Genomic DNA, 14,357 nt, shown 5'->3' with positions numbered 1-14,357 from the left:
TGTGGACACTGCTCTGATGTGACTCCAGGTGAAGTGGGCAGGGTTACTCAGGGGTTGAGCAACCCATTCCACAAATGTTCTACGGAAGGAAATGAGATTTGGGTGGGAAACCCTAAGCCTGGAGATTACTGAGGCCTGGGGAGGGGTTTGTTTCTAGAAGGTGAGGCCAGCTGAATGGATGGGGGAGGGGAGGGAGACTGTTGGAAGGTCAAGGAAAGGGTAGGTCACGTCCATTGCCCAGCTCACCTATTTGGTCAAAGCAAATGAAGAAGTCAGGTGGCAGCTACTCATGTATTTTTCTACCACAAGTGCCTTGACCCATGATAGGATCCTCAGATGCAGAGTTGAACATGTCCCTCAGTTCCTTAACAGGCTGTGCAAGGTCACAGTCTGGTTTTACCTTGGTTGCTTTTCCCTTTTATCCCTGATTATCATTCCTATTTCTCTTCTGCCCCCTCCCTCATTTCCCACTCCCCCCAAGTGCCAATCACGGACTCACATAGGACAGTCTCTAATGATAGGACAAGTACCCTTGGACCTGTGTTCCTGCAACTTCTGCAAGAGCCTCCCTGGGCACATACCCAGCATGGGGGATTGCTGGGCATAAGGTATATGAATACTTCATTTTCACTAAATAATACTTGGTTGCTTTCCAGAATGGTTATGCCTGTTTAATGCTGCTCCAGAAATGCACAAACAAGTCTATTTCCCCGAGTCTTCTCCATCACTTGGTATTACCCAGCTTTCTAATCTTTGTATATCATGTATGTGTATAAAGTAGTATATTGCTGTTTAAAAGTTTGCGTTTTGCTGATTTCTAGGCCTTCCTAGAAATGCATATCTCATCTCATGCTTGGTATCCATTCTCTAAATTGTGTATTGCAAGCTTTGCTCATTTTTCTTTTGGGTTTCTTATGTTTTTCATGTTGATTTGCAAGAGTTTCTTGTATGTGTTAGATATATAATTATCTACGTATGTAGATACTATAATTTGTGCTGTTCTTATCCAGTTTTGGAATCAAGGTTATATATATTATTAACCTCATAAAGTGATTGACGTTTTAACTTCTATAACGGTTATTTATCTATGCAAGTTTTAAATTTATTCTTTGCCAACTTGCCTCTTTATTTTATATTTTAATGGCTATTTGTTTATTTTTAAATTTTTAATTATTTTTTAGTTAAGTCATGTAAAATGCCATTGTATTAAATTGTATTTTTTCACATTCTTCTTTTTTAAAAATTTTTTTATTGAAATATAGTTGACTTACAATATTGTGCTAGTTTCAGGTATATAACAACGTGATTCAATTATACATATACATGTATATCTATTCTTTTTTAGATTCTTTTAAATTATAGGTTATTACAAGACACTGAGTATAGTTCCCTATGGTATACAGTAGGTCCTTGTTGTTTATCTATTTTATATATAATAGAGAGTCTATTTTAATCCCAAACTCCTAATTTATCCCTCCCCCGCTTTTCCCCTTTGATAACCATAAGTTTGTTTTCTATGTCTGTGAGTCCCTTTCTGTTTTGTAAATAAGCTCATTTGTATCATTTTTAATTTTTTTTAGATTCCACCTACAATTTAGCACTTTATAAATTCACTATAATGTATCTAGGTATGGATCCCCCTGCTTATCTATGTTTTATAACACTCAGTAAGTTTTTTTCAATTCTATTTCTCTGCTCTGTATCTTAACTTTCATTTTTTTGCTTCTTTTTTTTAGAAAAAAATAAAAATTTATGTGGTGTTTATTTGTTTATTCTTAATTAACATAAGTCTCATAGTGTCCTCTTGTATTAATTCTCTTCTTAGTGGAGTACTTCTTCCAAGAGAATACTAAAAGAAGTTTTATGTATGCTTGATATATCATTAATTTTGTCCCAAATTTTAAACAGTTTAATTGGTGTTAAAATTCTAGGTTGAAGGTTCTTGTCTTTCAATGCTGAAAAAGTTATTTTCTTGGCCAGCATTTATTATAGATATTAAGAATTCCCATTTCTTTTCAGGGGATCTATACCTTCTCTCTGGAAACTTTTAGATTTGTCATTTTCGTTTTTGGTTTCCTGGAACATATTTATTTCCTTTACCTTCTGAGCCCCATGACATGACAGCAAAGGAGTAAAAACTGGTATAAACTTCCAATAATGTAGAGAACATGGAGAGAGTCTTCAGAAGATAGGCAATTAAGTGATGTGTGGATTATAAGAAGTAGGACGGTCACCAAATGGAACTTGGGTCCACTCATCCGATGTGCAGCAAAGCCAATCTGCTGACTCAGGGCTATGGCGAAGGAAAGTGGAGCGTTTATTACAGGGCACCAAGCAAGGAGATAGCTCCTCCTCAAGGGATATATTGATACATAACAATCTGATACAAATCTTTGAGTTCTTCTATAGGAACTAAGGTCCTCACCCAGGTAACTTCAGGCTGAGCACAAGATTCCTGGAGCACTGCCCTGTTACCTCACCACTAACCAATCAGAAAAAAAGTCATGCACCGCACAGCCCTCACCCCAAATTTTGCTTTTAAAAACTCTCCTCTGAAAACCAACAGGGAGTTTGGGTCTTTTGAGCATGACCTGCCTGTTCTCCCTGCTTGGCCTTTGGAATAAACCTTTCTCTGCTCCAAACTTCGATGTTTCCATTTGTTTGGCCTTACTGTGAGTAGGGCACATGAACTTGGGTTCAACACAGTTTCGTTCCTGTCTAAAGAAATCAAACAACCTGTTTTTAGTGTGGGCAATAATGCCACATCTGGGATCCATTTCTATTCACCCTGAAACGGAGCCCAATAGTCAACAGTGGCACACCGAGTTCACAGTCAGCCTTAATAATCCCACCGGTGACTACGTACTTGAGGGAATTGTGATACATGAAAAAGAAATGTCATGGAATAGAGAAATAATCTCATAGAAATACAAGAGATAATTCAGGGTAAATAAGGAGCTTGAGAGAAACTAATTTGTATCCCCAGAGACATTTATGAAGACACCATATCAATTAAACAAGAAGAAGAGGCTATGAAAATGCTAATTAAAAAGCTGGAAGATAAAATAGAGAAAATTAAAAGACAAAGAGTATAAAATGATCAACAACAACAATAAAAACATTTAGAATAACCCAGGGGCTCAACATCCAGCTGATAAGAGATTTAAAAAAAAAAAAAGTGAGAAGGAATTACGAAAAAATATTACAAGAGAATTTCCCAGAGTGTAAGGATACAAAAGTTAAGAAAGAAGTGTTCACCTACTCTCCATCATAATGAATAAAAGACAGCAAATGCAACATTTAAAAATTCAGAACACTAATATTAAAAGAGAGATCTTAACTCTTTCCAGAGAGAGAGAGAGAGGAATGAAGAAAAAATAATGATAACCCACAAATAAATGGGCTCCAAAGGCTTGAAAAAGCAACTCTAGGTGATAGACTATAATGAAATACTTCAAATTATGAAGGAAAACTACTTTTCACTAGGCTTCTATGTCCAGCAAAAAATTGTGAATTTTGAGGGCAGAAGAAGAGACATTTTCAGACAGTGAAGTGTTGAAAAAGCTTAATTCCACACATCTTTTGAAGGAAGTCATTTGAGGACACACTCCCACAAAACAATGAGGGACTAAAGCAAGCCAGGAGGAGACATAGGATTCTGGAAACAATACGTGCAACCCTGAGCAGGAGTGATGAGAAATGCATATGACAGTTTTGCTGCAGGTCTAAGGAGAGATCAGTACAGATTTTATAGCTGAAGGAAACACGAATGTGTATCTTCTGCCATTTATAAAGACATCATAAGCACAGAAAGTTAAGTCAGTTGAAGTTAGTGATCTGGACCCAGTTAGAGTAACTTCAGAGCCTGAACTCTTAATTTTTATCTTACATTGTTTCTTCTTGTAACTTAAAGTGACTTATGGTTTCCATCAGGAAAATAAAAATTTTAGTATGTTTCATGTGTGCTAAACATGCATTTATTAGAGTCAGAATGCAAAAAAAAAAAAAAAAGCTATGCAAAATTGCTAAATCAAGAAATAACTTTCTAGAAATCCAGAAAGAGTTCCTAGAGAAATGAATGTAACCATGAGGAGATACAATTTTAAAAAGAGTGAAAGGTGGTTTAATTGAGGGAGAAGTCATGGGCAGGGGGAAGAGGAGGGCAAGAGATTTTTCTTTACATTTTAAGTCTTCTGCACCTGAAGAAATTAAATTGTGTGCCCGTATTCCTTTGCAAATTTAAAATTTTATTTCTGTGTATTTTAAAAAGGGTAAGTAGGGCTTCTTTGGACGATAAGCCAAATGAGGAATTACGGCAACATGCAAAGGCATGGAAGAGCAAAACGTTCATGGCTTTGGGGAGAATGGTATGGTTTAAGTGACTGGACTGAAGGGTCGTTGGGGGCTGGTAGGAGAAGACAGAGATGACTCTGGAAAAGTAGACCAGGGTAAGGCAGTGGAAAGCATCGAATGCCCACGCTAAGTAGATTGGAATTTCCTTTGCTGGCAACGGAATGTTGAAAAGTTTTAAGCAGCATGATTCCATCTGTGTTCTAGGGGGCTCATCCTTATTGCAATGTGAAGCGGGCTCTGAGTGTGGGAAGGCAGGAAGCCGGAGGACCAGAGCAGGGATGGTTATAACCATCCACGACTTACGGCTCTGAGCTAAGGCTTTCAACCTGGGAGGAAACTGGAGCTCTATACCTGTGACTGGAATCAAAAATCCTCCTGCCACTCTAGCTGTCGCCCTGGCCTGCAGTCTGCCATCCAGCACCCTCTCTCTGGCTGGGTGGCCCCTGCCCAGCGATGCGCTGATGGGCGGCGTGTTGGGGGGCAGTGGGGGGGCCTCGTGGAATTGCAGCCCCTCCTCGCTTGGGAACTGCTAGAAGCCCATGCCTGGGCGGTGTCTCAGTGCAGCTTTTTAGACGTTCCTATAAACTATTTTTTGGCCCCTTTTTAAGCCATGGTTTAGTTTTTAGGATGGGACTTCTACCAACTTCTCCCCACACCCCCCATACCTTTTAATGGTTCCCTTGGTTTTTATAAGCAGTTTTTCAGTTTTTTCCTCCTGCCTTGCTAACTCATCTAAGAAGTAGGATTTTTCCCCCTTTTTCTTTTATTATTAATATCTTTAAAATAATAAAATGGAAAGAATGAGTGTTTGTAAACTTCTGGTCTCCTGCTTTCTAGGTCCACACCCAGGGTGCCCTCCCTCTGAGGCTAATTAACATTCCACGTGCTGGGTGTGGGTGTCTGTGTGACTAGAAGCCCTCAGATGGCTTCAGCCCTGTCTCTCCAGGTACCGTGATTCCCTCCCTGCCCTCTTATCAACCTACATCCCTGCTTTCCTCCTGCCCTCTGGTTGCCAGGCAACATAGCTCAGGGGCAATAGAGTCTGGCTGGAAGTGCCTAGCTGAAGGAGCTCTGGTGTTTCTCCTTGTGGCAGCCTGGCTGGGAGTTGGGCAACTTGCTGAAGGTCAAAGGCAGCCATCCATAGCTGTGGCATTCTCTCCACTAGACGTGAACGTGACTCAGGAGGGGAAATATTCGGAGGCAGGGAGTGGGGTAAAGTAGTTGGTTTTCCCTTCATATCCAAGAGGCCACATCGCTCCTCCCTTCCGTGGCCGGAGCGGATCAAAGTCAAGCTGAACAGGTCTTTGTGCATTTCAGGAATGTGGAGTTCATTTCCCTTCAGGCCTCTCCTGCCACTGACTCTGCCTGACACTGCAAAAGTGACAAACTCATTTGTGAGCAGAGGCTGAATGTGAGGGTTAGGGAGCCACCTCCGTAGTACCACGTCACTCAAAATACGGTCTGGGGGCTGGCAGCATAGCCATCACCTGGGAGCGTGTTAGGAACGCAAACCTCAGCCGAGCCCCAGACCTGTGAACCAGAATCCACATTTTGTCCGAATGGTTGGGTCATTTGAATACACATTAAGTTTGAGACTCTGATCAGATACTCTACTGTCAACTTGGTTAGAATGAGGGTACATGGCTCACAGCGGGACTCGAGTTCCGGAGAATTCTGCCTTTCCCTGCTCAGCAGAGCGTCACAGAGCCATAGCCTTGGGGTATTCCATGGATTTATGGAGAAGGGGGTGTGCAAACGCACAGACCGTCTCTCCTGATGGGAGCCCTCCCCTTTCTCCATCCACCGTGATCTTACCCAGGTTCGCATGGCCGTGCACTCTCAGATTCATGATCCCAACTCGTCCTCACAGAACCCTGGGAGTTAACAAAGCGGAGTTATTAATCCCGTGTGAAACAAGGACCCTCCAATTTTATCTATGAGGAAATGACTATCTCGTTCAAGGCCACAGAGCTACGAACTGGACTTACCCTTGTGATTCCCACCTTCCTTTTGTATGCGACCTAGACTAGATTTCCAGCCCTTTTCAACACAAAGCTCAGAAAAGTAATTATGGAGGAAAAAAAGCAGTCAGAAGCATCACGTTGGGTTTGGTTTGACTCATAAATTCCACCACGTAGGGCTGAACCTAAAGACTTCTTCCTGAGACTCTGCAAATCATTCCAGTAGTTCAGAGGCCCTTTGAACAAGAGGTTACATGGATTGAGTTTCAAAGAAAAGAATGTCGAAAGAAATCTCCCAGATGAGGATGGCCTCCAGATGTGAACATGGCTCTTCCAGATGTGTGGGAGAGTGGGGCTGGGGAGTGAGAGGCCTCACATGTCTGCGAGATGAAATGGAAAAACCGCTCGCAGACACGGCGGGGGAAGGAAGACAAGGGGAAGAGGAATGAGACGGGAGGGACAGAACCCAAGTTCAACTCTTCAGTGCGGGGGCCAGACGAACTCGAAGCGCTCATTCCCAGGCGGGCTGACATTGAAAATCTGTGGTCCACAGAGAAGCCACACCTCAGACTGTGCTGCTGAAGAGAAAACTGAGAAGGGGTTGTGCCTGCAGGTCTCTGAACAGATCTGATCCAGCCCCATCCAGGAGTTTTCCAGGCGCGGCTACAGGGCAGCCCGGGCGTCTGGAGTCTTACTCAGGGCAGCAGGGAACCGAGGCCAGAATGCGGAAGAAGGAGCCAGAAACTGCCCAGTCCTTCCTTCCTTCAGCTTCTGAATCAGCAGCTCATTCTCTCGGGCCTCACCTGGTTTGTTCTTTCACCAGGGCTGGGAAGTCCCCTGTTTCTCAGGTGAGTAAATCTGCACGGAAAACGGAGGCCTTGTGGCCAAGTCATCGTGGTTCGTCGTGGTTCGTCACATCTCTGAAAGTCAGAGCTATTGTCCAACTCCTGGCTGCAGGGAATAAAAACCCTTTGTTTCCCTCAGCCAACATCTCCCCTGTCTCCGGGAAGACCTGCCAAATCACTGCTCCTGGTGTACGTGTCTCTCCACTTCCCCACTTTCCCAAGTCTTCCTTTCCTTCCACGTAAAGACCGTCCCTGAGCCCCTGTGTCTATGTCACTCTGGACATGTGATTTGCATTCCCTTTTACCTTTTCAGTATTTTTTAGCAACACAAATAACTCACTGTGCTCTGGCCCCACTGGTGAACTCCACATTTTTATTTTCCTCTAAGGGTTCACAGAATCTGAAGGACACATTCCAACAAAATGAGTACATTTAAGTTGTTTATTATTATTATTATTTGGCCGCTCTGTGTAGCTTGCAGGATCTTAGTTCCCTGACCGGGGATCGAACCTGGGCCCTTCACAGTGAAAGCGTGGAGTCCTGACCCCTGCACCACCAGAGAATTCCCTGTTAACTTATATTATTAAAACATGTATCGCAAGAGGGAAGAGATATGGGAACATATGTATATGTATAACTGATTCACTTTGTTATAAAGCAGAAACTAACACACCATTGTAAAGCAGTTATACTCCAATAAAGATGTTAAAAAACAAAACAAAACAAACAAACAAAACCATGTGCACATGTAACAATGCCTACATACTGATCACACACACACACAGAAGCACAATCTCTGGCCAATATGCTAATAACACAATACTCAGTTGAAAAAGTTAATTAACATATACACACTACTATATGTAAAATATTTAGATAATCAACAAGGACCTACTGTATAGCACAGGGAACTCTACTCAATATTACTATAATAACCTATATGGGAAAAGAATCTGAAGAAGAATGGATACATGTATATGTATAACTGAATCACTTTGCTGTACACCTGAAACTAACACAACATTGTAAATCAACCATACTCCAATATAAGATAAAAATTATGTTAAAAAAGTAATAAAATAAAATATTCAAAGAGGTAAAAAGAAAAAAGAAAAAGTTAATTAGCCATCTTCTATTTCCCCATGAGGGACCTAACCTTCCCCTGTGATCTGCAGCCTAACACATTTTTCAAAGCCCACACCAGTCAGAGGGTAGATTATCCAATTAGAAGGTACTGAGATCATTGAAGGGTGAAGTCAGGATCAGTGCACCCTGGGTACAGAGATATGTCATTACTCTGGGAATCAAGTACCAGGAAGTATAGTACTATAACCGAGGATAGGCTCCCACCAATGACCGCCGTCTGCCTGCCTTTTGTCTGTAGAAAAACTTTAGTCGAAGAATAAATTTAATCAGAGGAGTGAGAAAATGCAGAAAGAAAGGAAAACAGTCAAGCAAGACAAAATAATAATAGTTTAGCCATTAAACAGCATCAAAGAACGTTTAGTTCTTCCTCAAGGACTATAGATAATATTCTGAGCCATGTCCTTTGAGCTGTTTTGTTGATACTGAAACCCCCCACCAGGTGGAAGAAGTTAACTGTATGCTGCATGTAGACCCCAGACAGGTTGGAACCAGAAGACTGATGATGCCGAGCCCCATTTACGCCACCACCAACCAATCAGAATGTCCACAAACTGATCACACACCCCACAAACCCCCTCCCTCACCCTGCCTTTATAAACCTTTCTCTGAGAGCCTTGGGGAGTTTGGTTCTTTTAAGCACTAGCCGCCTGGACTCCTTGCTTGGTGCCTGCAATAAACGCTACACTTTCCTTCACCACAACCCAGGGTCAGTAGATTGGCTTTACTGTGTGTGTGCAGGTGGACCCAAGTTTGGTTCGGTAACAATATCATTATCATGATCACCATCATCATCACTACTGGCTAATTGTGAATTCTTTATTTCCTTTGTTTTAATCTAATTGGAGTTGAATTCTCAAGCTATTGTTTGTTTTACGTTTGAGTCTAAGCATATTTTGATATTCCAATTAGTATCTGATTCAGTTTTATAAAATTGACTCTGTCCTGGCTCACTGGAATGTAGATCTTTAAATTTTTGTACTTAAACCCACTTAGAATTGGCTTCAGGCTTAGGAAAATAAGTACGTTAGTCTAAGTTCAGTATGTGGTTCAGAAAATGTCTATGCTTCATTCTGGCTTTTAGCTACAAACTTGGTGTATTTCATGCTTCTAAATTGGATAGATTTTTATTTGGCATTTTTGGTGGCAAAGGTTATTTTGTTCTTGTAATTGGTTGTATTCACTGTTATTTTTAAAAGATTCCAGAGAGCCTGGTGTTACAAGTAGCCTACCTTGCCCCCAAATGCTAGGCCTTTATGCATTCTGCACAAGCTTCTGGATTATAAAGATTCTCCACCTTCTATTTCTAGGCTTTTCCCAGAGTCATACATCTGCTCAGGAGCGATGACATTTCGGTTCACTCGCTTTTCTGGTTTGAGCAGCTCTGTCCAGAAAGAAGGGAAATGGCCTTTCTTTTATCAGAACTCCCGTCCCTGCTGGAGAGAGGATCCCAGCCTAGGACTCCTCAGCAGTGACTAAGGCTCAAAAGCCCAACCCTTGTCCTTGGATTCCACCTGTGTAATTTCATTTGGAATGTACCTTTCTGTTGACTTGATCTCCGCCTTTCTTTTCATCTGTCTGTTATGCTTAATTCTACCCTCATGCACGTGTTAATTCTAATCCTTTGGTGACCTAAGCTAGAGAAAATATCTCAGGAATAAACAGTTCTCCATCTATGAGTTTTCTCCCTCCCATGTTATGGCATCTATTCCTCTAATATTAATGCACTGGTGTTACCGAACGCAAGTTCATGTGCCTGATGCACAGTGAGGCCTAACAAACTGAAACGTCGGAGTTTGGAGCAGAGAAAGGTTTACTGCAGGACCATGCAAGAAGAACAGTGGCTCATGACCCCCAAAACCCTGAACTCCCTGAAGGGTTTCAGCAAAGCATTATTAAAGGCCAGGTGAGGGAGGGGCGTGGTTGGTTGTTACAAACTTCTTGGTGTCAGAATCCTTTGTCCTTACATCTGTCCATGTAGGTCAGGTCATGATGTTCCTGTAAACCTCCAACAAAACAAATGTTATTCTCTGTTCTGCAACTTTGAATCTCTATGGAAAAGTGTTATCCCCTTAAAGGTCAGAGCCTTGAGAATGGGCTATCCTGTACATTTCAGGCTAAGACAACATTCTTAACTCTAAGCAAAAGCCATGGAATAAAAAGGTTAAAGTAAAAGAAACAGATCCAATTTGGAGTCAGATTTGTTCTTCCCTATTACATTGGATTAAATCTACCATTTATTATATGCCTATGTGCCAAGCAATTGACTTCTATTTATCACATTTATTGTTACTAACAACCCAACCAGCTAGGTGGTGTTATCCCCATTTTACACATGAGGAAACTGAGGCTCAGAGAGGCTGAATGCCTTGCCCAAGACCCTGCAGCTGGAAATCAGATAAAACCTGGTCCATCTGACTCCAGAACCTCTAGAAGTTCTGGTTCAGGTTACCCCATGAGGCCTTCTGTGATTTCAAGAAATTCTCAAATTCGTTTTATTAATAAAAATAATAATGCCTATAGGTCTCATAGCAATAAAGGGAAAGGAAGGAGAAGAGTGTTATAGCCTGAAAAGTTGGAAATTTTGCCTCCTCTACACTGGAAAAAAGACTTCAGGTTACAAATGAGATGTTCCAGCAGAATGACTTTGGCTGTAAGTGTGTGAACCCGCCACTGCCCTTTCATTTGGTGGATGGATTTAAATCTGTAGCTGAACCTGATGGAGGAGATTCCTTCCAGGTTCATGACGCTGCTCTTGGGGGTGCAGAATCTTGAGCTGGCAGGCCCTAAGTGATGGAAAAAAGAGCTGGAGGTTTCAAAGTGAGACGCCCAGGATCCAGGGCTGGAAGTTCATTTTGTCAAACAATCGAAAGTGCAGATAGTCTTCTTAGAACTTGTAGCAAGATGGTGCTTTCTATTACAAGAAAATACAAACCGCTTCCCCTCAAGGTTATTTTCTTGTGCATACCCACTGGTACCTTTGACAATGACCTCTCTCGGCCTCAGAGGACAAGCCTGTGTAAGTCTAGAGAAGCAGTGTCGAGTGTAGATTTACACCCTTATTCTGCCTGCTTTCACAGAGCACTCGAGGCAGTGCAAACAATACCGTGACCTGATAATGCCATTTTTTCCAATGGTGACAGTCGACAGCTTTGCTTGCTCCTGGAGCTCTGCAGATAGTCCTGAGGCGGTCACACAGTCCTCCGATGGAAGCCCCAAAGCTGAAAGTCACAGTCTAACTCTGCAGTCTTATCGCGAGAAATGGTATTTCTGGAGGATGACCAGGAAGCTTTTCTTATGGCATCAAGGAGACTGTTGAATCCAAAAAGACTGCAGAGGAAAGGGTTGAATTTCTCCGCCTTCAAAACCAGCTTTTAGGCAAGTGCCTTTTCATCCTTTATTAACTGCAAATAAAGGAGAGAAGGCCATAAGCTTCCAGGATCCCCATTTTGGGCATTTTTGCCAGTAGTGGGGGTGGTATTAGGAGAGAGAGACCGAAGTCTCTTGTTCTTCAGTTTATAAGTGAAGTTTGCTCAGGAAACAGGAGCAAACATCTTGGAATCCTTATCCTCACATATAAACTGCTTTACTGGTTGACTCTACAGAGAGTATCATACTTAAAAACAAAATGACACCTCTGTGGAGAGTCTTTCATCATAGGATTTCTTGGCCTTGTCATCTTACCCTAATTTGCAGAGATAAGAAGAAAAACCAAGAGAGGTCACAGTTGAAGAAAAAGCCATCGGCAGAACGTGCTGAGAGCTCAGCCTTCTTCATCCTGGCCTTTGTAGCCAAGCCCTGGGCTCTGCACACGAGCCTCGTCCGCACTCCTAACCCTGGATAAGTACCGTCACTGCAACGGGGCACGTGTAGTTAGCGGGATGGAGCGAGTCCAATTGCTGTTGAATTAGTTGCAAGTTCAAGATCAGCTAGGTTCTTTCATTATTAACAATCATCCAGCAACAATATTGAGCACCTATATGCCACATACTGCATTGGACACCAGAGAGGAAGTAGGGTCTGTGACATTTCAACATTTAACTCGTACAGAAGAAATGGCAGGCATGGTCTTGTACTTTTCTTTAGAGAGAAGGTCAGTAGATAAACATGAAGCCGGGAAAGAATGACACGGAGTATGTTATCAAAATGGCAAAGAAAAGGGTATGAAAGGAGCACTAAAGGGAACGAATGGGTGTTGGTCTCCTGGTGGTGTAGCCAGGCCAAGGTTTGGAGGAAGGATGGACAAAGGATGGTTCTGAGAGAAGTGGAAGCCATATGGGAATGTTATCGTTAAGGCAAAGGGGTGGGAATCTCCGAGGTGGATGAAGGGCTGGATAAGAAAGAAGCAGACTGGACCTATAGGGCCATGTTGTGCTGAAACAGGTGATGATGGGGTTGAAGGAGGGGGTGGGCCTGGAAGAGTAAGGAACCATACACAGGTCCCGAGTCAGGTATGAAATGGTTTTTGAAGCTAGTTATTCTCACCAGCAACATGTGGTATCACTTAACATAAAAAAAATCGAAACCAAGGAAATCCGTAAGAAGACAACTCTAATAGTCTAGCAATGAGAAGCTTAAAAGATGAACCAGTGTTGATACCTTTGGAATGGAGAAAAAGATCTCAAAACAAGAAGTAAGACAGAGGAGCAGACAGTTAGCAGGGCTCAGAAAAAAAAAAAAGAAAAAGAAAAGACTATGGGATTGAAGGAATGATATTGAGTGTGTGTTTTGGTGGAATCTTTTCTTGAATTTTTTGAATTTTTGAGTTGGAAGAACACCGTTAGTTCAATATTCTTATTTTACAAACGAGGAAACCAAAGCCCAGTCAGGTCTGTAAAGAAGCTGTACCTACAGAATTCAAGTGGGCCAGTGAAGTTCAACTAGGCCCTTATTTTATTTAGAAAATAACAAATAATTTCAAGGTTCAGACACAGAAACTTCTTCAAAATGATTGGGAGATCAGAGGAAACAGAATACTAGGTTTGGACTCATGACTTCTGCATTCTGATTCTAGAAAGCTCTGACCCTTGGAAACCTTTGGTGGACAGACAGATACTTTGCACTGGGCTAATCTGGATGGAGAGATTCAGGTCATCACAAAGCCATTGGGAAATGTAGTAGGCAGAGGACTGGGCGGGGGCAGGGGAGGATCCCGGAGCCACACCCTGCTCCCGGGGGCTCCAAGATCTGAGGACCGTCAGGCTAGAGTGAGTGACTGGATCTTTTCCAGGGAGCCCCACTCTGGTTGGGGTGACCCGGTTCCTCTTCAGGCTGACATCAGCTTCACGCCCTGTGATTCTCTGTGACACTTAAGCCAGCATCATCTCTCCACACCATATTATATCAAAAAAAAAAAAATTAAGATCTTTCTCATGGACTAGGAATTCATTTCATCTAGCTTCATTTAAAATACATTGTTAGACTGGTGTTCCACAAATCTGCCAAATACTATAATTATGTATGAAGTCGCAGGGGCCTCCCACACCCATGGAGAGGCCAGTTTTTGGACGGATAACAGACAGGGAGAATTTTAAGTACATCCTGTTCCACTAACGCTTACTTTTTTCCCATTCTGCTCTCCCTCCTTCTTTTTCTCCCTCTTGCTCATCAACCTCCCTACCGCCGGCAACAGAAGAAATAATTGCTATGAGGGCTGAGCCTGGATGGAGCTGAAGATTTCTTCTTTCTCTTCCTTTAAAGCATTGCAACACTTTAAAACTATGAGGGAATAACAGCCCTCCCTACAAACCCAAACATACCTCTCCTCTGGCAAACAGGAAATTTATGCCTGGGCTTGGTTTTTGCAGCTACCTTCCCCTCAGGTTCTTCCTGGCCATTCAACATGCTTAAAATAGTAACTACCAAAACCAGAAGAAGAGATGATTTTATTGTCTGCACACTGCCACTGGTGACCTGATTTGGGTGGTGGCAGATGGAGCTAGTCTTCTGACTTGGCACCTTGGGAATTCTCGTAGGGTCAAGGCTGGTCCCTCCCACAGGATTTCAACACCCTGGTGCTCTCCCAGGGGCCAGCCTATCTCAAGAGGGCAGTGAA

The 14,357-nt window shown here is 42.4% G+C and overlaps 1 long non-coding RNA gene across 1 annotated transcript in view; it reads left to right on the top strand.

Moving 5' to 3' along the window:
• The window catches only part of LOC309641714, a 68,453-nt gene extending 67,374 nt beyond the window's left edge, over positions 1-1,079 (top strand). Inside the window, exon 5 of the long non-coding RNA XR_014252745.1 lies at positions 482-1,079. This is a non-coding gene — a long non-coding RNA (uncharacterized lncRNA). The remainder of the gene's footprint in view (positions 1-481) is intronic.
• Positions 1,080-14,357: the final 13,278 nt, after the last annotated feature.

Source organism: Balaenoptera physalus, assembly GCF_965194825.1.
Source record: "Balaenoptera physalus genome assembly, chromosome: 13".
Classification (NCBI taxonomy): Eukaryota; Metazoa; Chordata; class Mammalia; order Artiodactyla; family Balaenopteridae; genus Balaenoptera; species Balaenoptera physalus.
Note: the sequence above shows the minus strand (reverse complement) of the source record. Positions and strands in the feature narration are given on the sequence as shown.